This window comes from Macaca nemestrina, chromosome 1, assembly GCF_043159975.1.
Source record: "Macaca nemestrina isolate mMacNem1 chromosome 1, mMacNem.hap1, whole genome shotgun sequence".
Classification (NCBI taxonomy): domain Eukaryota; kingdom Metazoa; phylum Chordata; class Mammalia; order Primates; family Cercopithecidae; genus Macaca; species Macaca nemestrina.
In genome coordinates, this window is record NC_092125.1 from 149,126,161 (window position 1) to 149,153,609 (window position 27,449).

A 27,449-nucleotide genomic window follows, 5' to 3' on the forward strand; every position below is an offset into this window, starting at 1 on the left:
TTTATTCTTTCATCCAGTCAGCTTAGAAGGGGAATGTGAAAGATGACTTCATCCATTTTATTCTTTGGAGATTTGCTTTACTAATTACCCAGGCTTTGATGTCCACATTTCCACATTTGCTACCATTTCTTGATGCTATAGTGGATTTCTCTCATAATCTCTTATCCTTTTAACTTTACTTTCCAGAGGCAAAGGACTTGCTCTGTACCTGACCGCATTACGAAACACCTGTTTGCCTGACCCGCCCCTCCTCAGGCTGTACCACCCAGGACACTATGAAAATGAAGTTGCCACTGACTGAAAGTCAGCAGTACTGCACCGGGTCCAGATGAACGTAAACCAACATGGAACCCCCAAGGCCATGCTCCAGAGGGCCAACTCTGAACCTCCTTGAAGTAAGTGTTCAGCCAGGTTATTAATTTGTTTAGTGTTGGTTTTTGAAATGCTACTTTATTGGGTCATTAAACATTTGATGCTTGGCATAGAGGCACGAGGTCTCTAACTGTAGGACTTCACTGAATGAGGGTGATCACTACCAGGCTCTCCCTCTTCTTTTCTGTTTATAAGGGCCTCTTTCTCTTTTGTTGTTTTTTTTTTTCTTTTTCTTTTTTCTTTTTTTTTTTTTGACGGAGTCTTGTCCTGTTGCCCAGGCTGGAGTACAATGGTGTGATCTTGGCTCACTGCAACCTCTGCTTCCTGGGTTCAAACGATTCTCCTGCCTTAGCCTCCCAAGTAACTGGGATTACAGGCCCCCACCATCATGCCCAGCTAATTTTTGTGTTTTTAGTAGAGACGGGATTTCACCATGTTAGCCAGGCTGGTCTTGAACTCTTGACCTCGTGATCTGCCTGCCTTGGCCTCCCAAAGTGCTGGGATTACAGGCGTGAGCCACTGTGACTGGCCTTGTTGATATTTTATACTCTGTGCCTTGGAAGAAAGCTTCCTAGGAAATTATTTTATTTTGCAGCAGGCTGGCAGAAGTGAAAAAGAGACTTGACAGGAAATGGAGGTAAAAATTCAAGGATTAATTAAATTCATACATTTTATCTTAGATTCTATATGGCTCACAGACAGTATGTATAATTTGTCTGATTCTCACAGATTATCCCAAATATTAATTATTCATTCAACAAGCATTTATTTGTTTATTTATTTTTGAGATGGATTTTCACTCTTGTTACCCAGGCTGGAGTGCAGTGGCGCGATCTCAGCTTACCGCAACCTCCGCCTCCTGGGTTCAAGAGATTCTCCTGCGTCAGCCTCCCAAGTAGCTGGGATTACAGGCACATGCCACCATGCCCAGCTAGTTTTTTATTTTTAGTAGAGACAGGGTTTCTCCATGTTGGTCAGGTTGGTCTCGAACTCCCAACCTCAGGTGATCTGCCTGCCTCGGCCTCCCAAAGTGCTGGGATTACAGGCATGAGCCACTGCGCCTGGGCTAACAAGCATTTATTAAATTAAGCACTTGGAAAATAAAGAGGGAGAGATTTCAACTAGGCTGGTCTTGAACTCCCAACCTCAGGTGATCTGCCTACCTCAGCCTCCCAAAGTGCTGGGATTACAGGTGTGAGCCACCGTGCCTAGCTGAATGTGGTTAAATGTATCTTTTTCATTTTTACTCCTGTTTATAAGGTAGAAAGACTCTTATTTAGAAAAATAATGAATTAGTTCTATTTATTAGTCTTTCTGTGCTCATTTAATGCCTGTGTCTAAGGAACCTAAGGCATTGACCAGGTGGTCTTATTAAACCTCACAGCTCAGCAAGGAAGTTGTGAGCAGAGCTAGCTCTTGGGGTAGGCAGTGTGTACTTCTGCCTATGGCAGGTGCCACGCCAACTCTCACTGGAGTTTCTGTTTTTGACTTTTGTGTTTGTTGTTCCCCTATTTTTGTATGCTTCTTAGAGCCAGAAGTCAAGAGATGGGGAATTAGAGATGGAGATCTGCAATGCTGTTGAAGGGCTTGGCTGGCATCCTCCCTCACCGCCCTTCTTTCCTGTCTACCTGGCTCTGAACATCTTTTACCTCCTTTGCTCCTCTAGTGGCAAAGTAAAAGTAGGCACCAAATGCAGACTTGGCCTAGTGAGCTACCCAGGTTGGCGGGGGGTGGGTAGGGGCACCATCACCTTTCTTTTGTTGTCTTAAGATTCACAACTTCAGAGTAACTTTTGGAAGTTAGGCTGTGTCTATGGCAGTAAGAACAGAAGTTCTGCCTTAAGCTTTAGCCATTATACTGTGCTATAAAAAGCATGTAACAGCCTAATACTTTTATGTTGCAGTTGAAGTGTTATGGGATTTTATTTTATAAGAACTTAAATCCAACACATAAATCTCTCTCAGATCAGCCAGGCTTTGTATTTTTTCCTTTTGTAACTCATTCTGAGTTGATCTAAGACGAACCTTCCTAAACTAGCAGGGTAGAAAGGACACTGTGGTATAGCAGGAAAAGCCCAAGAAGGCAAATCAGGGCTCAGTTCTAGATTGGACTTGGTTGCTAACTAGCTTTTTATCCACAATAAGTCAAGATTCTGGGTCTCACTTTCTTGGTTTATAAACTAAGAGAATTGCATGAAATGAACTACAGCACTGCTTTCAGCTCTCAAAGGCTCAAGACCTTTTGCCTCTTTCTACCATTTTGAAAAATGGAATATAAAGTGTTAGAAAGAATCCTAGCATCGGCTGAGTAAATGTTAGTTAAATCTGAGTTAAATTGAATATAGCCAACCCACTCAGTTAATAGAGGAGGGAACTACATGAGCACAGAAAAATCAAGTTACTTTCTTAGGTCACATAACTAATTAATGGCAGAAACCTGACATTCTAACCACAAATCATGAGTTTTTTTCTCAGAGAAAACTTTTGGTGATCATGGTGGGTGTAGAGTAAGCAGTAGTTCTCACAAAAGTGTTAAATTCTTATTTCTGCTAAGTTAGTTAGCATTGCCTATTATGATAATCCATGAATATCTTGAGCCAAAATGCTGCTGGCTGTTGTACAGAGACATGTGTTGGTTGCTTTAGAATTAAGCACAGACCAGAAACTCCTGGAGAAAAAAGGCCCCCCTTTTTTAAAGACCCCTTTTTTAATCACTCTTTTTAATTTTTCCTTCTGACTTAACTTTTAAAATTGGGCTGATTGTTCAAATAGTAGAGGAGGTCAGAAAAATCTGTTCAGGCAGACAAGAACCAGGAGTCTCTGTATGGGGTTTGGAGAATCTGGATGGCTGAGTGGCATAAACTAACATGAAATTGGTAGCTCTCTTCTCCATACAGTATTTCCCTGCTTAGAAATGAGGGTTGTCTAAGTATGAACTCATCTTCCTCTCCGAAGCTTGGCTCTTTCTGACTTTCCTGTTTCTTTGAACAGTGTCACTTCTTCAAGTTACTCACCCTTCAAACCTTAGTAATCTCTGACTCCTCCCCTTTCTCTGATACAGCTGAAACAGTTGCTAAACTTCATGGATTCCTCCTTCACAATATGTCCTGCATTGGTTTTACTTTTTCATTCCTATTATTTTTCACATATGTAACTTAAAGTCATATCTTGTGAATAGTTAAGAATGTGAGTTTAGAGTCAGGTAGAACTGGGTTTGAGTCCTAGCTCTGCCAGTTACTATCTGGTGTCATTGCTTAATCTCTTTGTTCCTTAATTACTTTATCTTTAAAATGGAAATAATGATTGTGTTGATCTCAAATAATTGTGAGAATTAAAGAACATATGTAAAATACTCAGTACAGTGCCTAACATATAATAAGTGTTTAACACGTAATAGTAATTATTATTGTTCACCCTCCTAGTTCATCCTGCTTCCTCCTAGCAGGTTAATGCCCCTAAAGTCTGGCTCTGACATTGTCTCTTTCTTACCCTCAAAGAGAAGCATTGTCACAGGGTTGTTGAAAGTTGGCCTCTGCAGTTGGACTGCCTGGGTTACCATTTACTAGCTGTGTGATCTTGAGCAGCTTCTTAACTTCTCTTTGCCTCCATTTTCTTATCTGTAAGACAAGGATAGTAGTATCTACTTCAAAGGGCTACTGTGAAATTCATATTATTTAATATTAATAGTATTTTAAAATGTTTAGAATAGTAAAATGTTTTAAAATTTAAAAGAAATTTAAATTGTTTAGAATTAATATTTATCAATATTAGTGTTTGATAAATAAAAACTTACACTGACTTCTTGAATATCTGCTATTTCATGAATATGCTTGGTATTTCTCTGTATTTATTTCCTTGGTTTTGCTGTTTCTCCCACATAGAATACAGGGTGGATTACTGGAAGGAGTACTTCTAGCCGTGGGAGAATAGTAGGTTGTACTTATGTGCCAACTTTGATTTCTTAAGAGTAACTACCTGGAGATATCTGTTGCAAAAAATTCTGAGACTTTGCGTGCTTTCAGTGGGAAAGATTGACTAGTGTGCTTCCGTTGGGCCCTGAAAGAGAAGTGGAGACCTATCTTTACATTTTACCACAAAAAAGAAGAACTTACAATGTTTTCAAAATAAAAATAATTCAGTTTTCAGGGTATAGATAAATTTTCTTTTCTTTTCTTTTCTTTCTTTCTTTTTTTGTTTGTTTGTTTGTTTGTTTGTTTGTTTGTTTGTTTGTTTTTTAAGACAGGGTCTCACTTTCCCACCCGGGCTGGAGTACAGTGGTGCAATCCCAGTTCACTGCAGCCTTGACCTCCTCAAGTGATTCTCCTGCCTCAGCCCCTCAAGTAGCTGGAACTACACGTGCGTGCCACCACACCCGGCTAATTTCTGTATTTTTGTAGAGACGGGGTTTCACCATGTATTGAACTCCTGAACTCAAGCAATCTGCCCGTCTTGGCTTCCTAAAATGCTAGGATTACATGCATGAACCACTGTGCCCGACAAATTTTCTTAATACTGAGGGCTAAAGGAAAGGATTTTCCATGGCTCTTTATAAATAATAAATAACTTTCTTGTAATTGCTTGATTTCATTAATTTCTCCCAGCATTCTCTGAGGTAGGTAATATTATTGTCTTCATCTCCCTTTTACAGATAAGGAAGCAAAGGCACAAGAGGTTAAATAACTTGCATCAGATCACACAATTAATAAATGGCAGAGCTGGGATTCAAACCCAGGCAGCCTAACTCCGAAGTCTGCACTTTTGGCCACTTTACTACATATGATTCCAGGTAGCACAGGTCTTTGGGTTACTTCTTAAGTTTCATTTAATTTTAAAATAAGGTATCTCAATACAATTTGAGCACATTTGATTTAGTACTTTCAGGGAATTAATTCTACAAGGGCCTAATCACCATTCAAATGTGTATCACTCTGGTGGTTTGACTTAATCCCACAATAAAATTAAGAATGTCTTGAGCAGTGGGTTCAAACCAGTTCCTGCAGAACTCTAGGGTTGGACAGAGATGTTTCTGGGGTCTGAGGGGCAGTGATGCTGGGTGTCAAAGGGGTCTGAGCCTCCACTCCCACTTCAACCAGGATATCCTTGTGCTATCTATTTAAAAATTGGGATTCAAATTGGGATTTATTCTGAAGAAAGGGATCTCTGCCTTTTAAAATGTGTCTGATCGTAATTTTACCGACATGAGAGGTTTCAGAATGAAAACCCAAAGATACAGGAAAAACTGTCCATTTTTGTGCTTAGATTCAACAAAGTATGGACAGCTGTGTAGAACTGTGATTAGAATAAGGGGCATGAGCTAATGCAAATGGACTGAGTGGGAAAACTCAGCAAAGTCTGTCTGTTCAGATTTTTCTTGGCCTCTCTCCACAAAGGATTTGTTCTCATGGGTATGGGGTAGGACCTCTCTGGAATGAGGGTCTTAATTTCTGTATGGCCAGCTAGTACACAGAAAGGTGGTGGTGGGAAAGGTTAGAGTAACAGTTTTAGACTTTATGGCTGGCTTTGGTTTCTATGACCCATTTTAGGGGAGAGGGATTCTAGTTTTTTTTTTTTTTTTTTTTGAGATGGAGTCTTGCTCTGTTGCCCAGGCTGGAGAGCAATGGCGCCATCTGGGTTCACTGCACACGCGGCCTCCTGGGTTCAAACAATTCTACTCCTCAGCTTCCCACATAGCTGGGATTACAAGCTCCCGCCGTCAATGCCTGGCTAACTTTTGTATTTTTAGTAGAGACGGGGTTTCGCCATGTTGGCCAGGCTGGTCTCAAACTCCTGACATCAAGAGATCCGCCTGCCTCGGCCTCCCGAAGTGCTGGGATTACACTCATGGGCCACCATGCCCAGCCCTGGATTCTAGTTTCTAGACTAGGCTTGACTAGAGGGAGGGGTGAGAGACAGGAGGGCAGGAGAAGGTCAGAGAGAGACTTTGCTCTGAGACTGCTTCTTAGGCCTTCACTTTGAGGTATTTTTTTTTTTTTTGAGCCCCAACATTAGTCAAGAGCATATGGTTAAGCTGTCTTATTCGCATATAATAGAAAAAAAATTATATCTAACTTCAATGAATTTTGAAGTATCTTGAGTTTTCAATTAAAAAAATTCTGCTTTTAATCATAAAGCATGCTCAGGTTACCCTGATATCTGAAAAGTTTCCTGCAATCTACTTTTCATCAAATTCAAATATGTGTCAACATTAATTTGATATAGAGGGGAGAATTGAAAAAGAAGTGATGTGTAACAATTGGAAGAGGGATCTTTGGATATATTTATAAGAGTCTGGGGAGAGCTCTGCACATACCCCTGTTCTCCAGAAACTAGTTTGTGAAAATGCAACTCACTGGGTCACCCAGGCTCCTGGATTAGGCTTTAGGAGTACACCAAGAGAGATACCATCTATCTTCAAAAAGGATATAATTCTATTAGGAATCAGTTTTTGGTATCATAAAAAGTAGGACTGTGGTGCTAATTATTCAAAACTTTGAACCAGAAGCTTGTTTGGACTTGGGATGCATTGCATTATTGTCCTGTAGCAGATTTTCCCTTCTAATTTTGATTTGTTTTAGGCAGGTGGCATTTAAAATGACTTTACTTTGGGGAGCACCCACCACCTGAGAAGAGAGTAAATGGCGTTGGGAGAAAGCTAATAGCAGAAGAAAGCTAGCTTGTTATTAATGTTCCATGCAGAAAATATACCTAATAGTAATAATTCAGAGTTGATTTTGCAAGCACAACTCATTACTCCAGCTGATTTCTGAGTTTGTTGAGCTGTAACTCTAATTTCCCTGGCACACCTTGTCAATACCTTTATGTCTAAGAGTGAGTTAATCAGATAGTGATAGAATTCCAGAAGGAAAATACATGGTACTCATCATGGGCAAAGCCCTGGACACCTGAGATTCCATTTAAATGAAGTAAAGACTTGAATTACTGCTGAAACAAGTTTAACATTTCAAAAGTTGTAGATTGTTTTTGTAGACATACATTTTTATTTCTTTGTGGTAGACAGGCAGGAGTGAAACTGCTAGGTCATATGGTAAATGTGTCTTTTTTTTGTTATACTTTAAGTTCTGGGATACATGTGCAGAATGTGCAGGTTTGTTACAAAGGTATACACGTGCCATGGTGGTTTGCTGCACCCATCAACCCGTCATCTACATTAGGTATTTCTCCTAATGCTACCCCTCCCCTAGTCCCCCAACCCCCGACAGACCCTGGTGTGTGATGTTCCCCTCCCCATGTCCATGTGTTCTCATTGTTCAACTCCCACTTATGAGTGAGAATATGCGGTATTTGGTTTTCTGTTCCTGTGTGTGTTTGCTGAGATTGATGGTTTCCAGCTTCATCCATGTTCCTGCAAAGGACATGAGCTCATCCTTGTTTATGGCTGCATAGTATTCAATGGTATATATGTGCCACATTTTCTTTATCCAGTCTATCATTGGTGGGTATTTGGGTTGGTTCCAAGTCTTTGCTATCGTGAACAGTACTGCAATAAACATGCATCTTTATAGTAATGTATAATCCTTTGGGTATATACCCAGTAATGGGATTGCTGGGTCAAATAATATTTCTGGTTCTAGATCCTTGAGGAATTGCCACACTGTCTTCCACAATGGTTGAGCTAATTTACACTCCCACCAACAGCGTAAAAGTGTTCCTATTTCTCTACATCCTCTCCAGCATCTATTGTTTCCTGACTTTTTAATGACCGCCATTCTAACTGACATGAGATGGTATCTCATGGCAGCTTTGATTTGCATCTCTCTAATGACCAGTGATGATGAGCTTTTTTCATGTTTGTTGATGCATAAATGTCTTCTTTTGAGAAGTGTCTGTTCATATCCTTTGCCCACTTTTTGATGGTGTTATTTGTTTTTTTCTTGTAAATGTGTTTAAGTTCTTTGTAGATTCTGGATATTAGCCCTTTGTCAGATGGATAGATTGCAAAAATTTTCTCCCATTCTGTAGGTTGCCTGTTCGCTCTGATGATTGTTTCTTTTGCTGTGCAGAAGCTCTTTAGTTTAATTAGATCCCATTTGTCAAATTTGGCTTTTGTTTCCATTGCTTTTGGTGTTTTAGTCATGAAGTCTTTGCCCATACCTGTGTCCTGAATGGTATTGCCTAGGTTTTCTTCTAGGCTTTTTATGGTTTTAGGTCTTACGTTTAAGTCTTTAATCCACATTGAGTTAATTTTTGTATAAGGTGTAAGAAAGGGATCCAGTTTCAGCTTTCTGCATATGGCTAGCCAGTTTTCCCAACACCATTTATTAAATAGGGAATCCTTTCCCCATCACTTGTTTTTGTCAGGTTTGCCAAAGATCAGATGATTGTAGATGTGTGGTGTTATTTCTGAGGCCTCTCTTCTGTTCTATTGGTCTATATATCTGTTTTGGTACCAGTACCATGCTGTTTTGGTTACTGTAGACATGTAGTATAGTTTGAAATCAGGTAGTGTAATGCCTCCAGCTTTGTTCTTTTTGCTTAGGATTGTTTTTGCTATATGGGCTCTTTTTTGGCTCCATATGAAATTTAAGGTAGTTTTTTTTTTCTAATTCTGTGAAGAAAGTTAATGGTAGCTTGATGAGGATAGCATTGAATCTATAAATTACTTTGGGCAGTATGGCCATTTTCATGATATTGATTCTTCCTATCCATGAGCATGGAATATTTTTCCATTTGTTCGTGTTCTCTCTTATTTGCTTGAGCAGTAGTTTGTAGTTCTCCTTGAAAAGGTCCTTCACATCCCTTGTGAGTTGTATTCCTAGGTATTTTATTACCTTTGTAGCAATTGTGAATGGGAGTTCACTCATGATTTGGCTCTCTGTTTGTCTATTATTGGTGTATAGGAATGCTTGTGATTTTTGCACATTGATTTTGTATCCTGAGACTTCGGTGAAGTTGCTTATCAGCTGATGGAGATTTTGGGCTGAGACGATGGGGTTTTCTAAATATACAATCATGTCATCTGCAAACAGAGACAATTTGACTTTGTCTCTTCCTATTTGAATGCCCTCTATTTCTTCCTCTTGCCTGATTGCTCTGGCTAGAACTTCCAATATTATGTTGACTAGGAGTGGTGAGAGAGGACATCCTTGTCTCGTGCCAGTTTTCAAATGGACTGCTTCCAGCTTTTGCTCATTTGGTATGATATTGGCTGTGGGTTTGTCATAAATAGCTCTTATTATTTTGAGATACGTTCAATCAATACCTAGTTTATTGAGAGATTTTAGTGTGAAGGGGTGTTGAATTTTATCAAAGACCTTTTCTGCATCTATTGAGATAATCAAGTAGTTTTTGTCATTGGTTCTGTTTATGTGATGGATTATGTTTATTGATTTGTGTATGTTGAACCAGTCTTGTATCCCAGGGATGAAACTGACTTGATCATGGTGGATAAGCTTTTTGATGTGCTGCTGGATTCGGTTTGCTCGTATTTTATTTAGGATTTTAGCATTGATATTCATCAGGGATATTGGCCTGAAATTTTCTTTTTGTGTTGTGTCTCTGCCAGGTTTTGGTATCAGGATGATGCTAGCCTCATAAAATGAGTTAGGGAGGATTCCATCTTTTTCTGTTGTTTGGAATAGTTTCAGAAGGAATGGTACCAGCTTCTCTTTTTACCTCTGTTAGAATTTGGCTGTGAATCCATCTGATCCTGGGCTTTTTTTGGTTAGTAGGCTATTAATTACTGCCTCAATTTCAGAACTTGTTATTTGTCTATTCAGGGATTTGACTTCTTCCTGGTTTAGTCTTGAGAGGGTGTGTGTGTCCAGGAATTTATCCATTTCTTCTAGATTTTCTGGTTTATTTACATAGAGGTGTTTATAGTATTCTCTGATGGTAGTTTGTATTTCTGTGGGATCAGTGGTGATTTCCCCTTTATCATTTTTTATTGTGTCTATTTGATTCTTCTCTCTTTTCTTCTTTATTAGTCTGGCTAGTGGCCTATCTATTTTATTAATCTTTTTTCAAAAAACCAGCTTCTGGATTCATTGATTCTTTGAAGGGGTTTTGTGTCTCTATCTCCTTCAGTTCTGTTCTGATCTTAGTTATTTCTTGACTTCTGCTAGCTTTTGAATTTGTTTGCTCTTGCTTCTCTAGTTCTTTTAATTGTGATGTTAGGATTTCGATTTTAGATCTTTCCTGCTTTCTCTTGTGGGCATTTAATGCTATAAATTTCCCTCTAAACACTACTTTAGCTGCGTCCCAGAGATTCTGGTATGTTGTGTCTTTGTTCTATTGGTTTCAAAAAGCTTATTTATTTCTGCCTTAATTTCGTTATTCACCCAGTAGTCATTCAGGAGCACGTTGTTCAGTTTCCATGTAGTTGTGCAGCTTTGAGTGAATTTCTGAATCCTGAGTGCTAATTTGATTGCACTGTGGTGTGAGAGACTGTTTGTTATGATTTCCATTCTTTTGCATTTGCTGAGGAGTGTTTTACTTCTAATTATATGGTCAATTTTAGAATATGTGTGATGTAGTGCTGAGAAGAATGTATATTCTGTTGATTTGGAGTGTAGAGTTCTGTAGACGTCTATTAAGTCCACTTGGTCCAGAGCTGAGTTCAAGTCCTGAATACGCTTGTTAATTTTCTGCCTTGTTGATCTGTCTAATATTGACAGTGGAGTGTTAAAGTCTCCCACTATTATTGTGTGGGAGTCAAAGTCTGTTTGTAGGCCTCTAAGAACTTGCTTTATGAATATGGGTGCTCCTGTATTTGGTGTATATATATATATTTATATATTTAGGATCCTTAGCTCTTCTTGTTGTGTTGATCCCTTTACCATTATGTAATGCCCTTCTTTGTCTTTTTTGATCTTTGTTGGTTTAAAATCTTTTTTACCAAAGACTAGGATTGCAACCCCTGCTTTTTTTTGCTTTCCATTTGCTTGGTTAATATTTCTCCATCCCTTTGTTTTGAGTCTATGTATGTCTTTGCACATAAGATGGGTCTCTTGAATACAGCACACCAATGGGTCTTGACTCTAAGGAAGTAGAACCTTTGTTTTTCTGCACAACACTGCCTCCTTGTGTAATGAGAATTATCGTCTAGTACGTGAGTGTGTATATATACGTGTATGTGTGTATGTATACATATCTATCTATATATATATCTATTGTAATTCAGTGGCTTCAACAACTCAAACCAGAAGGGTGTCTCTTTAAAGAAAATCATGTGGTGCCCACACTTGATAATTTCCATTGATAAGACAAACCGTCTTTTTTCTGGAGACTGTTTGCCCAATTTGATATTATCTATGTTTTTTTGCTGTTACTCCTAATCTCTCTTACTATACCTTTAAGTTTGTGGTGAGGAATAGAGACAGTGGATGAAAAGCAAAGCACTACTTTTGCTATTTACTACATCATCTTTGGGAGTTTTTGTGGGATAGAAGATAGAAACCTTTGGATAAATGAAAAAATCCACTAATCAGAGGATGCAATTTATATAATTGTTTTAATTTTATCAAAAGCAATTGGTTGGCCCCGTGTGGTGGCTCATGCCTGCATTCCTAGCACTTTGGGAGGCTGAGGCAGGAGGACCACTTGAGGCCAGGAGTTTGAGACTAGCCTGGGCAACATAGTGAGAACTCGTCTCTACAAAACTAAAATATTACCAAGGCACAGTGACATGTGCCTGTAGTCCTAGCTTCTCAGGAGGCTGAAGTGAGAGGATCGCTTGAGCCCAGGAATTCAGGCTGCAGTGAGCTATGATCGTGTCAGTGCACTCTTGCCTGGGTAACAGAGAGAGACCCTGTCAAAAAAAAAAAAAAAAAAAAAAAAAAAAGGCAGGTACAAAGTATTAAAGCTTAATGAATTTGTTACATATTTTTTCATTTTTTCCTATTTATTTTTGGTTCAGGCAGTTGGTGCTATTTGGCTTCATTCAATTCATTCAACAAATATTTGTACCTGTTTAGGTACCAGGCACTCTTTTACTGCGGAGAACAAAATAGAAACACTCTGCCCTCGTACAGCTTATTTTCTAGTTGGGAGGACTGGCAAAGATACTAAAGTAAAATATTTATTATGTAAGATGGTGATAAGTGCTAAGGATAAAAAATAAAACAGAGAAAGGGGAGAGGTAATGTCCACAGTGGGGAGTAATACTATTGTGTTAGATAAGGTGGCAGGAAATCCCTTACCTAAGAGGTAAAATATTTGAGTGAAATTGTTAAGGAGTAGGAGAGCAAACCATGGGGATATATGGAAGAAGAATGTTCCATGCGCAGTTAACAGCACTTGCAAAGATCCTGAGTAGAAAATATGTACTCTATTCCAGCTATGCTATGCAGTACACATGGGGTAGAGTCATAGAGGATGAGACCAGACAGGATCTTAGAGACTCTATAAGGATTTGGCATTTTAGATATTGTGCAGTTTTGAGCAAAGAAGTGAAACGTTCTGATTTTTTTTAATAGTCTGCAGTGCTCATAATGGAACTAAAGAGTACACGGGTGAAAATAGAGTGGATAGCTAGAAGACTGGATTTTGATTTCTCTTTTTTTTTTTTTGATGGAGTCTTGTTCTGTCACCCAGGCTGGAGTGCAGTGGCGCAATCTTGGCTCACTGCAACCTCTGCCTCCCGGGTTCAAGCGATTCTCCTGCCTTAGCCTCCTTAGTAGCTGGGATTACAGGTGCCCGGCACTATACCTGGGGCTAAGTTTTGTAGTTTTAGTAGAGCTGGGGTTTCCCCATGTTGGCCAGGCTAGTCTGGAAGTCCTGACCTCAGGTAATCTGCCTGCCTTGGCCTCCCAAAGTGCTGGGATTACAAATGTGAGCCACTGTGCCTGGCCTGGATTTTGATTTTATAATCACCCCGTCATCTATTCTGGAATATGCATGCCCTCATGAACTGAGAATTTGTTACTAATTTCCAGGGGTATTTGTCATGATTAAGGTTTGTTATTAATAATGAGTTACCATATAATAAAAAAGTTGAACACAAAGTAGGGAATCCTTTCTGGAACATTGAACCACTGGCTGAATAGTAGTCATCAAGGAGGTCTTTATTTAAAAAACAAGTGATCAGATTTGGGAATAGAGATACAATCATGATTCTAATTAATATTTTGTGTTTTTAGAAACATCCCATATTATGAAATTGTGACATGTAGAATAAATTTAGGACATTTAGATGGAAAAGAGCAGTTTGTTACTGACTGTATTAATGTAGGTTCACACAATTTCAACTAGGAAGGTCTGCTGACAAGAAACAATATTAAGAGATACTTTCTTTTCTTTTATATATAGAAACTCACACCAGTCACACAGCTGGTGTGAAACTTACACCAGCTTTCACACCAGTCCTACTTTCCAGAAAAGATTTTATTTGTGTTGTACTGTTTGTGTTTTCCTAGAATTACATTAAATGCACTTGACTGCACTGCATTGCTATCATACTGAATTCACTTTATTTTTTGTAATTAATGCTTGGAAAACTTTAACATTATTACTCCCCACACCAGACCCTGAATGCAGACTGCGGTTTCTATATATACTGCTAGTAAGAGGTTTAGCGTATTTTTTTAATTTGCAGAGATTCCTTATGGCACTCTTCCACACAGGTATCATTAATTTGAGTCTTGAAATCTACAATAGTGTTGGAGATGTTCCACTAACACTGATATGAGAGCTCTCAAGGATCCACCTTCCCCCACCACTCGCTGCCCAGAGGATCTATCCCATGGCTTGATACTCACAAAAATCTTTCATTATTTGTTCATTCAACATACATCTATTGAATGCTTACTATGTGCAGGCTGCTGTGGGAGGATGAAGATTTTCAAGAGTCAAAAGAAATAACCTAGTGAATGTATAGATTGCCTCCTATTTATACTTTTCTGCTAATAGCAACCGTCCTTAGGTGTTATTAGTCATAAACTAAAAATGAATCCTAGCTACATAAAATATTATAAATATGTGTAGAACATCACCTTTTCTTTATTGGCCATGGATTTGAGTATCACTATCTTCTCTCTTCCTCAGGCTTAGAATAGACAAGGATCTATTTTCATTTATCCTTCTACTTCCCATCCATTTCCAAGTTCTTAAACATTTATTTCACCTTGTCTTATTAGAGATGCTAATTCCCTCTCATTAGCCAAGCTTGTTAGTTTGACACAAACCCAGTATTCAGATCTTGAGGAATAGCTCTGTCAGTTCTAGGAAGGATTATCACCTGTGTTTCCTTAATTATGTTTCCCTTGATAATAGAAAGAATCCCAGCTTTTTGCCTACTCTGGGTTTAGGGCCACTTTTAGTTGCAGTGTGGAATTTTCTAAGCACTCCATAGTCTTGTTCAAGGCCCTTCTCCTTTACAGGCCCTCAGGGCCCCCACACTGCCCTTTGACTCCTTGAGGTTCCCTCAGGATCACTTGACAGACCCCCTTCATCCCAAGAGCACTCTGGGTCTCTCCTAGCCACCTTTCCTCCTTCAATCCTCCATCTAGAATTTTACAGGATAGATTTTTGAACAAACAGATCCTGACAGATCTCCTTAAACCATGGCAAATATCAGCGTTCCACCTTTAGGGTAGCTGCTTCATAGAATTATAATCATAGCATATTTTTAGAACTAGAAAGAAACTTGGAGCTTATCTGTTTGTTGTTGTTGTTGCTGTTGTTTAATCAGCATGATATTTGCTTAAAAGAAACCTTATTTGGATGTCCAGTTTATAAAACAAGTAAGAGTAGAGCTGTGCTGGATGGAGGGGCAGTGGGTCCCCACTGTCCTTCAACTTCTCATCCCTGAATTCCCAGAACAGCCTCCACATGCCATCAACATATTACTCTACAGAAGACCTCCAAAAACTACCTGATTTGCTAGATGAAGATTACCAAAGAGTTTCACTTTGTACTTCCTCCTACCCCTTGGAGGTCTGATCCCTGTTCTCATGAACTTGAGACTATTTATTGTCTGCCTGCCTCCAACCTACTTAGAGGGTCTCACACCAGCTCCTTGGTAGTCACAGGCTTAACAACACTTTGCAGCAGTGAGTGTCATGAGGCTGGGTTTGATTGATGAGGGTCCTTGAAAATATTCCAAGAGCCTGTACACAAGTGCTAAGTTTTCTCTTATTATAACATTACACTCTTAAAAATATTTAGCAAAAATAGAGACTTGTGAAAATGTTCTCCTTTCCAGTGACTGTGGTAAGCACTTCCTTGTGAGTCTGCAAAGACACAAAACATTTCTTGTTCTCACTTCAGCTTTTGACCAGCAAAATCCAGCTGAATTTTCTTTCATATCAATTGTTTCTGTCCTCAGAGGAATCTAGATGCATTTTCATTACTTTAATGGAAGCGGAGGGAGGATTGGCATGAAACTGATAGTTGTGATAGTTTCTGGAAAGGTCCATGTTAGAGAAGAACAGATTGCTTTATTTACGTGCTCCATATGACAATTTAGGACAGATAGAAGATAACCAGGAAGGCTTGATGTAGAAATCTTAATTTAGCTTAGGCTCTGATTTAAAAATAAAATCCTGTGTGAATGGTGGGGGAAGAAGAAGGGAGCAATTGGAGGACTTCTTCATGTTTTACAGCTGGTAATTAAATTTTGCCATCCTGTTAGACCATATATTTTGAGGAGGCAATGGAATATAGAGGAAAGCATGTGGGCTGTCAAGTCCTTCCTTACTTCCTTTATTCATTTTTTCGTCATTAATTTATGATTTATTTTGCTTCCTTCTTTCCTTTCTTTCTTGAACATTTTTTTAGGTTTCTAAATGTGCTTGGACTTGTTTGCTGCTAAGGACACAAGACTGAACTACACAGTATGGAGCTTACAGCCTGGGGAACATTATCATTCTACCTTTGTCATTTACTAGCTGAGTGACCTTGGGAAAAGAATAACTTAATCTCTCTGAGCTTCAGTTTCATATTCTGTAAAATGGGAATAATACTGACTTCTCACATGGGGGCAACAAATAAATGAGAATTGAATGAGATAATGTGCAGATTACTCCCCCAGTATGCCAGGTACATAGTAGGGGCTTAAAAAATTGAAGCCTAGGCTGGGCGCGGTGGCTCATGCCTGTAATCCCAGCACTTTGGGAGGCAGAGGCGGGTGGATCACAAGGTCAGGAGATTGAGACCATCCTGGATAACATGGTGAAACCCTGTCTCTACTAAAAATACAAAAAATTAGCTGTGCGTGGTGGTAGGCACCTGTAGTCCCAGCTACTTGGGAAGCTGAGGCAGGAGAATAGCATGAACCTAGGAGGCGAAGCTTGCAGTGAGCGGAGATCGCGCCACTGCACTCAGCCTGGGTGACAGAGCGAGACTCCGTCTCAAACAAACAAACAAAGAAAAACATTGAAGCCTATTCCGCTCTTACAGTCATTGTAACCTGATATTTAGGTTCATCTCCCCACATTCTACAAGGGTTAGGGCATCAGGCTCTTAATTCACTCTGCCTCAGAGTGCTCCTGAACATCCCCTTCAGCAAACTTCCTAGCCATCCTGAATTCTCAAAACCCCTTGCAGACTTCAGCTCTGTCTTTCACTCTCCCATTGAATCAGCATTTCAGTCCTTTCAGCCTCTCTGTTCTCTGGATCCCATCTCAGTGTCAAAAACTGTCAACCCCACCCTTCCCCCTTCAGCCCATCCTTTCTCTCCGTGACAACTTTATTTCCTTTCATGTTCCTCCTGCATGCCACAGGCAAACATTCGCTGCCGCCATCTCACCAGGACACTGCTGTTTTGTCTGCTCCATTGGCCGTGGCAATCTGTAACTCCAAATCCACCCAGTTACTAGTTTTTTTTTTTTTTTTTCTCTCACCTTTGGCTTACCTGTTGCTGCTGGAGAACACTGCTCAACCACACCAATGTTCATCTCCTTTGGTTTTATATTTCTTGTTTTACTGTTCCCTCCATGCTGCCTTGAGTGGCTTTTACACATTTTTAGTTGGTTTGCTCTTCCTTTCCTTCAATAACAACTGCTGTAGCATGCAATCTCTGCCTCTCTTTGCCCTCATCTCCATGCTGTCTTCCTAAAATCATCCTCCATCATTCAAAAGTCATGTGTACCTCCTTTCCTACTTCCTAGTTGTCCAAGAAGAAAATGTATTCTTACTCTTTTCCAAATTCAATTAGTGCTCTTGATCCTTTCCTCCTTCCCAGCTTCTCTTGAACCTGGTAGAACCAATAATTTCTTCTCTTATTTATCTCTCCCTCTTCATCAGCTCTTCCTCATTAACCTTCAGACATGTTCAAGTCAATCAGTCTCTCATCAGGGTACTACCTTGCTTTTCTTGATTATTGCCAAATTTTTTGATTGTGTTGTTTATCCTCATTACTTTTACTTTCTCATTTATCATTTAAACAGCCACTAAAATTGGGCTTTCACCCAATTTTCACACTACTGTACTGAAACTCTCTTGGGGTCACCAGGGTCCTCTTAACAAAGCCAATGGTTTCGTGAAGTTCTCATCCTTGGCATGTCTTTGGTTTTTGACACGGTTGACTTCTTTCTTGAAATTTTCTTCTTCTTTGACTTCAATCCAATAATAATTTCTCTTAGTTTTTCTCCAAAATCTCTAAGCTTTCTGTTTCACTTTCCATTAATGGTTCCTCTTCTGCCTATTCGTTAAACTTTGGTGATGTTCCCTAAGTTTCCATGCTCAATCCTCTTTTTATTTTCTACATTCTTTCTTAGAATGATCTCACCCATACTCATGATTTCAACTGTAACATATAGGTTGATGATTTTAAAATTGATAACTCCATGCCCCAATCTTTCTCCTGAACTCTACTCCCTCTGCTAATAGCTAACTGGATAAATTGCAGGCACCTCACATTCATTGGGGCTCACCTGCCCCTCCACAATCTGACCAGGTCATTTCTACCGCTTCTCACCTTTAATGTTAGACGCATTCAATAAAACCTGTGGTGCAAGACACTTAAGACCTCTGTGGAATTCTCTCTCTTTTTCCTTTTCCTTCTTTACAAGTGACTAGTGATTAGTAAAAGTCACTAGTTAATATTATAAGCAATTTCCTGTCCTGGGCCTTTACAAAAATTCATTGGCATCCCAAAATAATTTTATTAAGGTGAGAAGGATCTGAGTCACTAGGCCCACCCTGAGTTAGAAACAGGCGGGGCGTGGTGGCTCATGCTTGTAATCTCAACACTTTGGGAGGCTAAGGTGGGTGGATCACTTGAGGCGAGGAGTTCAAGACAAGTCTGGCCAATGTGGTGAAACCTCGCCTCTACTAAAATACAAAAATTAGCCGGGCCTGGTGGCGCACACCTGTAGTCCCAGCTACTTGGGAGGCTGAGGCAGGAGAATTGCTTGAACCTAGGAGATTGAGGTTGCAGTGAGCCGAGATCATGCTACCATGCTACTGTACGCCAGCCTGGGCGACAGAGCGAGACTCTAAAAAAAAAAAAAAAAAAGCAAGAGAGAGAGAAGAAACAAAGACAACCTCAAGCAGTGGCACGTGGTCAGATTTTGCTTTTTGTCTCATATATAGCAGGAAAGAACATTTCAGGCATCATTTCAGTAAGTTTCTGATATTCTTGCAATACAGTTTTGCAGGTAAAGCCCAAAGTTATTTGCTAAAGATGTCTAATTGCCCTTTTCATTTTGTTTTAAACTGAAAAAAAGCAAAACAAAGCAAAACAAGAAAACAACATCCTGGACTTCTTGGTCAGCAGGGGGAGCACTATCACTTTGCTCTGGGAAGATTTTCACCAAGGCAACAACTATCTTTTAATATAGACCACATCCTAGCAACGAGGAGGAAAAAAATAATGACACGATCAATACATTTGCTCCCTGGTGGTTGCAATTTTTAAACACAGCTTTTTTTTTTAGCCTTTGTATTTGAAAAATGTTTGCTTAGGAAGAGGTCATCAGCTGTCTTTTCATCTTTTCTGTCCTGCCTTTTAGTCACTTTCTAATTTGAGAGAAAGGTATTTAATCCAGAAGACACGGTTTTAAATGTGTTGTGGAGGCTGAGGTTACAGCACCTGGTTAGTATCTGGGCTATGTCTGTGTGACACAGAAATAAAGACACTGATTTGCTCATTTTATTTAAACTAGTCAATACAGTGAGAGAAATCAGCCAAACTGGATTTCTGTCTAAAGTGACCTTTTGTTTGAGTGAATTGATTCAAGGAAATTGAAATGGGGACATGGTGTCCTTCTCAGACTCAGCTGGAGCAAAGCCTATCAAGCGAGGGTGGCAGCATCGTCAACAGGAAGCATCGGGCAACCAGGCTCTCATCTGGCTTCTGCTCGGTGATCTTGGACAGAACGTGTAACTCTTTGTACCATGATTTCTTCTCTTGTAAACATCTCACACTTTTATGATGAGGAAATTACAAAATGGATTTGGAAGCATCTTGAAATATCAAGAAATGTCTATATTATAATTTACACAAAAGACCTAGCTTGGCTCATATATATCCAGACATATATAAGGTATAGAGGCATATATAGTACATATATACCCTACATGTACATATGTATATACGTGTGTGTATAGCTTAATCCATATATTTATATCTATGTAAGATATATATACACACATGTAAGAGATATTATAATTATACACATAAAGGAGGTGTTTAGGTGAAGACAATTCTTTCTGAAAGTATGACAGTTTATAGTAATTTCCCCACTTACAGAATAATAATAGCTTACAGGCAGAAATAATAAAGAATCCAGGACTCATTTGATAATCTTTTACTTCCTAAAATTCTTATTTGGTGAAGAGAAGTTTATATCACTTATTTTCCACGCACATTTTATAAAGAAGGAATTCTAATCTCTAGATGCTGCTTTAACTAAAGCTATCCTTATCTAATAATATACCTGATTAAATACTCTGCCAGAGTATTTTTCTCTCATCTCCTTTGTACCCTGAATGGAAGCCTTGCATCAAAATATTTCTGCAAGCATTTTAAGAGAAATAGGTGAATAAGAGGAAATCTAGTTGGGACCAAAGAAACATGCATTTTATTCACTCAGAATCTAAAATGGCTGACTCATTCTTTTTAAGTAAATCTTTCTCTTTTTCCAAATGACAACAAATAATTTAACGTGTGACGTTCAGCCTTTTTTTAAGTAATGAATTTTTAATAAACAAATGGAATAGCTTTCATTTTTAATAATATATTCTTCCATTATAAAGTGCAATTTGATCTATTTGATCTGTGGCTTGTTAACTCAGAGGTTAAGAGTGAGGCACTAATGAATTAAAAGAAATAAGTTTAATTCCTGTGAGGTTCAGGGTTATTCGATACTATGGCCACAGACATATCCCTAATCCTGAATAATCATCCGTCTTAAAAATTATTATCACTATCCAAATCTGAGACCACGCAATGTAATTTCAGGTAAATAAGGCAAAACTATTTCTACCATTAAGAGGCCACCAAGTCCATCTGTCCACTTGTAAGTGTTTTCAGTATCACCTTAGGATAGCTCCTTCATAATTACAGTTTATATTTTTGGAGTAGTTAGGAAAGGTATAAGTTGGGGAATTCCAGGTATTTTAATTAAATCTTACAGGACAACTGTGGTATCATACCTGACAAAAAGCTGAAGTACCATGAAAAATATCTAGACTGGGAACTAGACATACTGTGTTTGAATCCCACCTCTTCCATTTATCAGCTTTGAGCCCTTAGACAAGTCATTTAATCTTTCCCAGCCTTGATTTCCTCATGAAAATGAGGACAGAAATACCTATTTCCCAGCTTATTGTAGGGTTTAAATGAATTAATATATGTGAATGTATGTAAATGAGTTTATATATATACTTAGCATGGTGCTTGGCACATAGTAAGTACTTAGTAAATAGTAGCTATCTCTAGCCTTCTCATCATTATTAAAACTCCTACATAAAAGGTATTGTAAGAATTAAATGAATATTGAATATGGACCATATTTTTTTTTCTTTATTTTTTTTGAGATGAGTCTTCCTCTCATCCAGGCTGGAGTGCAGTGGCTCGATCTCAGCTCACTGCAACCTCTGCCTCCAGGGTTCAAGCGATTCTCCTGCCTCAGCCTCCTGAGTAGCTGAAATTACGGGCATGCACCACCACGCCTGGCTCATTTTTTGTATTTTAAGTAGAGACGGGGTTTCACCATGCTGGCCAGGCCAACTCCTGACCTCAAGTGATCCACTTACCTTGGCCTCCCAAAGTGCTGGGATTATAGGTGTGAGCCACCGTGCCCGGCCCAGATTCTTTCTTGAACTGAAGGTATTTTGTTTAAATTAAATAAGCATTAAATTCATAGTAAAATGTTACAATTATCTCTTTATCCATTAATTAAAAACTCACATGACAAGTTATTGTGTATTATGCACAAAATATTGAGGAATCACAAGAGATTTTTTAAAAAGTGTGAGTATGAGACTTTCACTTCTGGGTAAGATGTAGAAGTTCATGGAAGACCAACACTCTCAGTGCAACAACTTAGAGTAACCTGGATAAATGTAGTCCCAGCTACTTGGGAAGCTGAGGCAGGAGAATGGTGTGAACCCGGGAGGTGGAGCTTGCAGTGAGCCAAGATCGCACCACTGCACTCCAGCCTGGACGACAGAGCGAGACTCTGTCTCAAAAAGAAAAAAAAATTATGTTTTAAAGGCATCAAGTTTCTGTGAAAGCATGTGGATTAGATGAACCAAAATTCCAGATAAAGTAGAATCCTTGCCAAAGTGAGCTGACACTATCTTATATTTTTTCACCAGATATATGCCGATCCTGAGTGTGGGTTGAAGGATTTGCCTACACAGAGAATCGCTGCTGGGACAAAGAAAAACCAGTAAAATTCTTGACAGTTATAAAGGGATGATGTGACAAATAGGAAGAAGGCAACTCAAACACATGGCTGATTTTCCCATAACATATTTGCTGAATTCTGGTACTGCACAGAGGGATATGAAACTAAGGCAAAAACTTTTAAAAGAGGGAAATCTATCTCTCATTGTCTTGTAAGGCTTAGGAAACAGGTCCTCAGGATACCTTCCCTTATATACACCTCCAGTTTTTTTCTTAAGACACTTGCCAAGTATTGAAGCTATGAGGGACAAAGGGCTAAAGATTTAGGCTGGAACTTCTGAAGGACAGAGCTGTATCTCCTGCAGTCTTTCAGGGCTGAGGAGGTGAAGACTCCAAGGCTCACAATCACAAACCCAGAAGGAACATACCCTGGAACAGGAGCAAATTAGAGGTAGAGCAAGTCTTAGTAAAAATGCCGCTCACACTCTGCACAATTTCTCATTGTATCAACTTCTCCTGTGATCAAAATGACCAACTCCTTACCCTCTCTGCCTCACAGAGGAAAGGGAGAACCCGCTCTGATAGAAGGTAGCATTTGGAATCTTCACATTTTTTATACCCCATGTCTGACACCTAATAAAAAACTTGTAGATATGGGACAAGGCAATAGAATGTGGCCAGTAATAAAGAGAAAAGGCAGGTAATAGAAGCAGACTCATAGATGATCTAGATATTAAAGCCAATAGACAAAAACTTTAATTTAGAGCATAGGGCAGAGGCCAACAAAAGAATCAACACTTCCAATGTAGAATAATAATTATTTATGATTGTGCGATGGTTTGTAGGGGGCTGTCCTCAATTGGGAGAAATTTTCCTGTTTCTCTTGTCCTTATTGAGGGAGGGGAGTTGGTAAGAATGGAGAAGTCCTTGGACTGTACACCAGGACCAAGCCTTGTGGCCTAGATTGCGAGTGAGAGTAAATCTTCTAAAGTTCCAGAAGAGGGATGGTGAGGCAGACTGGGAGAGCTGGGTAACCAAGTCTCAACTACCGAAGAGGAGCAAAGAAGCAGAGGCAAAACGTCCAGGAATCAAAGAGAACTGATGCATGAAGGTGGAGACTAAAGACATTTCCTGATATAAAATGCAGATAAAGCAGGACATAGGAGGCAAGCTGGAGGGAATAGATTTGAAATGTTAACGAGGCACAATCAAGAGGTGGTGGTGATTGTTTAGATGAATGAATGAAGGAAAAAAAAAAAGCCCATATGTCTCCAAAGCTGGGTTACTGGATTAATGGTTCCCAGAAAGGGACACTCAAGGAGGAAGTGTTCTGATGAGCAGATAGGAGTCATAGATATGGTATGTTTTCAGTGTCATCCAGGTGGAGGTGTTTACTACACAGTTTTTCACACCCACATGCATGTGCATGCAGACACACACACACACACACACACACACACACACACCCCAAGTGAGAACTTTGTCAGAAATATAATATGGGTGCCATCAAAGTGATAGTGGATAAGATTGCCCAGGGAAAATGTTGCAAGTGAGAAGAGATACAAAGATAGAACCTAGAGAAGTATTGACATTTAGAGTTCAGACAGAGAAAGGGAAACTTGAAAGGAGACCCCAGTAAGTCAGAGGAAGAAATGAAATAAGGTAAAGCAGAATCTCAGGGATGTGGAGGAGAGTGTGGCTTAAGAAGGGGGCACAGGCCAGTGGGCAAAGGATATAAACAAATCTTTTTTTTTTTTTTTTTTTAAAGCATTGAAAATTAGCAAGAGAAGAGTCATTGGAGAGGTAGCCGCAAGATTGAGAGCTTTTCCTACAAGTTTGATTGTGAAGGGAAGGAGAGGCATAGGTCAGTTCTAGGATAGGGTGTGGTGCTATAGAAACCAGGCAGGTTTTTTGTTTGTTTTGTTTACAAGGTGGGAGAGCCTTGAACATGTTTCTATGGTAAAGAGAAAGATCTAATAGAGAACAAGTGGCTGAAGAAGTGGGAGGATATAAATAATGGTGTCAAGTCCTGGAAGATGTAGGAAGATATGAGATCTATTTAATAAAATAACCAGTGGTGAGATTTGATTAAAAAGTACACACTGTGTGACCATGTGCGCATGTGTGAATGTATGTATGTATGTATAATATACTTATATATCAATAAGAACATACAAGTAAAAATCAGTTCTTTCTGGATGGGGATTTTTAATAATGTAGTCTATCGAATATATCAAGTGGTACTATTAATTGTCAACATATTATAACCTAAACTTAAATGCCAATTTTAAAATTTTATTTTAGAAAGTGATTTTTCCAAAATGTTTTACGTAGTACTTTGCCTTCTTAAATGAAATATTCGGAACACAATTTGACCTTTTCTTGATGACTCACTTTGAACATCAATCATTGTTCAATTCTGTAATACTGCCATGCCCTCAGGAGCCACTAAGGTCCACAGGGCTGTTCACCCAGTGCTAAATGGCTCCAGACAGCTGTGCTGTTAGAGTTCTTCTGTCTTTCCACCCTGTCATTTGTCACTTCTCTGCTTTTGTCAGTTTGCCAAGACATCCTGCTTCTTTTTCTTTTTCTGTTTTTTTTTTTTTTTTTTTTTTTTTTTGAGACAGAACTGTGCTTTGTCGTCCAAGATGGAGTATGGTGGCATGATCATGGCTCACTGTAGCCTCAATGACCTGGACTTCAGTCCTGCCTTAACCTCCCAAGTAACTGGAACTATAGGCATGCACCATCATACCCAGCTGGTTTAAATTTTTTTTTTTTTTTTTTTTTTTGGTGGAGACAAGGTCTCACTATGTTGCCCAGGCTGGTCTTGAATTCCTGGGCTCAAATGATCCTCCCGCCTTGGCCTAAGACTTCCTGCTTCTTATGTGCTGCCTTCACTCTGTATGAACCTACTGAGTGAGGACCTAAGAGCGGCTGCAGCCATTCCTAAAGTGCAGACACAGACACAGGGACAACTCGTTCAGATACTTGGGGGTCTTTTTGCAAAGTCCTGATGGAAAGATGGTTGGACTGGCCTGCCTCCATTCCTCCAACTGGGCCAAGGAATGGGCTGAGGTTGGCTGCAAGTCTGATTTCTTGGATATAGGGAAACAACTGGCTTGCAGCATGTACCAGTCTCTCCTTGGTCACCAGACACTGCTCCATCTCACAGAGGTGTGTAGATAGACCTGAGTCATCTGGAGACTGTTTAAACCCTTATCTGCATATGGTCCTGAGCTACTGGGTATTACAGTAAATTAGTCATGAAATCTGACCAGTGTTTTGTTTTTGTTTTTCTGATGATGAGGACAAATTATGTTGTCTGTGGCAAAAGTAACTGGATTTTTATAGCTCCTTTTCCTGCTCTCTAGAAACCAGCTACCCCAGAGACAGATTGTCCCGTTGTTAAAATCTTTGTCTAACACCTCTGGGAGGAAGCACTACCTCCCTCGCACACACATCAAAGCGTGGGATTGCCATTTTCTTCCTTTGCCCCTTACCTCTCGCTCATCATTTGGCTGATCCAGAGTGGCTCAGACCAGCTCTATCTCCAAAGTCAGCAGCTCACAGCCCGCTCATGAATCAGCAATCTTTTCACCCAAAATGGAAACAAAAAGAAGCAGTCCCCTTTCCAGAAGGTTGTAGATATGTGACATTGATATAAATCCATTATTTAGGATAATCATTTTAAATTATACCTCTCCTTCAATTCTGTTTTTTTTTTTTTTTTTTTTTTTTTTTTTGATGGAGTCTTGCTGTTTTGCCTAGGCTGGAGTGCAGTGGTGCGGTCTTGGCTCACTGCAGACTCCGCCTCCCGGGTTCACGCCATTCTCCTGCCTCAGCCTCCTGAGTAACTGGGACTACAGGCACCCACGACCATGTCCGGCTAATTTTTTGTATTTTTTAGTAGAGACGGGGTTTCACTGGGTTAGCCAGGATGGTCTCGATCTCCTGACCTTGTGATCTGCCCGCCTCAGCCTCCCTCAATTCTGTTTTAAACACCTCTCAGCCATACAGTGGTAATTCGAACATAGGGGAAGCTTAACACAGTCCAAGTATATTGAGAAGATTGTCTTCTGTGGCTAACTCTCCTGCCAAACTACCAGAAACTTCCTTATCTTACAGGAAATGAAGAAAAACAGTGGTGAAAGGAAGATATAGGATCTTGGGATTAGATTAGGATACTGCAGACCTAGCAAACTGGTGGCTTCGCTATCTACAAAGGTAATGAAGAAGATCCTGGACTAGCTATTGAGTACACAAAGTACTTCCATTAAAGCCAAAACAAATGACCAAATATTTATTGAACACTTGACTGCCTAATACCCAGATACAAAGTCTTCCTTTGTACTAAAGCACCATGTACACTTCAGATGTTGCAGCCTAGAAACCCTCATCAGAACACACAATTTTATTCAGCGAACCTTGTCCTAAGAGGGTAGGGATGCAATATATACTACCTGTTTATCTTGTGTAAGAACCTTATATATATTATTTTTCTTAATTTTCTCCATTTTACAGGTGAGGAAATCAAGGCTTTGAGGATTTAAGAAAATTGTCTGAGTCTGTAAAGTGCCAGGACTGTAATTTAAAATTCCAAAACCCTATTCTCATGGCATCGTGTATGTCTGCTCTGTAAATAATTACAGCAGCACCCTTTAATCTGCTTGTTAATATTATAGCAGGAACTTTTGTTCACACTGACAGCATTTGCAAAGAACTCCTTGGATGTTTATAAGGCTTTTGGGCTTGTGTTTGTAGCTTCCTCTTCCTTGAGAATATTTCTTCTAGTTATTTCCTCTTCATTCGTCAAGTATGAGATAAAGTAAGAAAAATATTGGTCTTTATCTATTTGTCTGTTATTGAGAAAACACTATCACCATGGAGAAAGGGAACAATTCCAATAAATAGCACTCTCAGTTCCTTTATTTCTACCAATCTCTTAGACTGATTTCTTCACGGAATTGAGTAGTTGTTAGAATGTGGTACAGACAGAGCATTTGCTTTCCCTCAACTTCTGAATTAATATGATTAATTAATATAGTTAATATTTGTTGTTATTCTGCCAGTTAAAAATGGAAGGTAAAGTTTTTATGTGCTGGCATTGAACTGTTTTACAGAGATTGCCTTATGCCTATTATTAACATTCTTGTTTTTCAGTTTAGAAACTGGCTTAGAGAGGTTAAGTAATTTGTTTAAGGTCACACAGCTCATAATTGCTCAAGGTTGACAAAGCTAGGTTTTCACCCACGCTGTGTGATTCCAGAGCTGTTATATTGTCCTCTGCTACCACCCAAATCCAACTGGGTTCTCATGGGATG

At 39.3% G+C, this 27,449-nt stretch overlaps 1 long non-coding RNA gene across 2 annotated transcripts in view; it reads left to right on the forward strand.

Annotated features, from left to right (window-relative positions):
- Window positions 1-26,370, forward strand: part of LOC105482750 (uncharacterized) — a 38,301-nt gene extending 11,931 nt beyond the window's left edge. Inside the window, exons 2-3 of one of the 2 annotated variants that reach the window (XR_011609163.1) lie at window positions 187-395; window positions 26,254-26,370. This is a non-coding gene — a long non-coding RNA (uncharacterized lncRNA). Of the gene's footprint in view, window positions 1-186; window positions 396-22,094; window positions 24,495-26,253 lie in introns of those variants that run through there. The other variant, XR_003018270.2, reaches the window with a different exon arrangement.
- The last annotated feature ends 1,079 nt before the right edge of the window (window positions 26,371-27,449 follow it).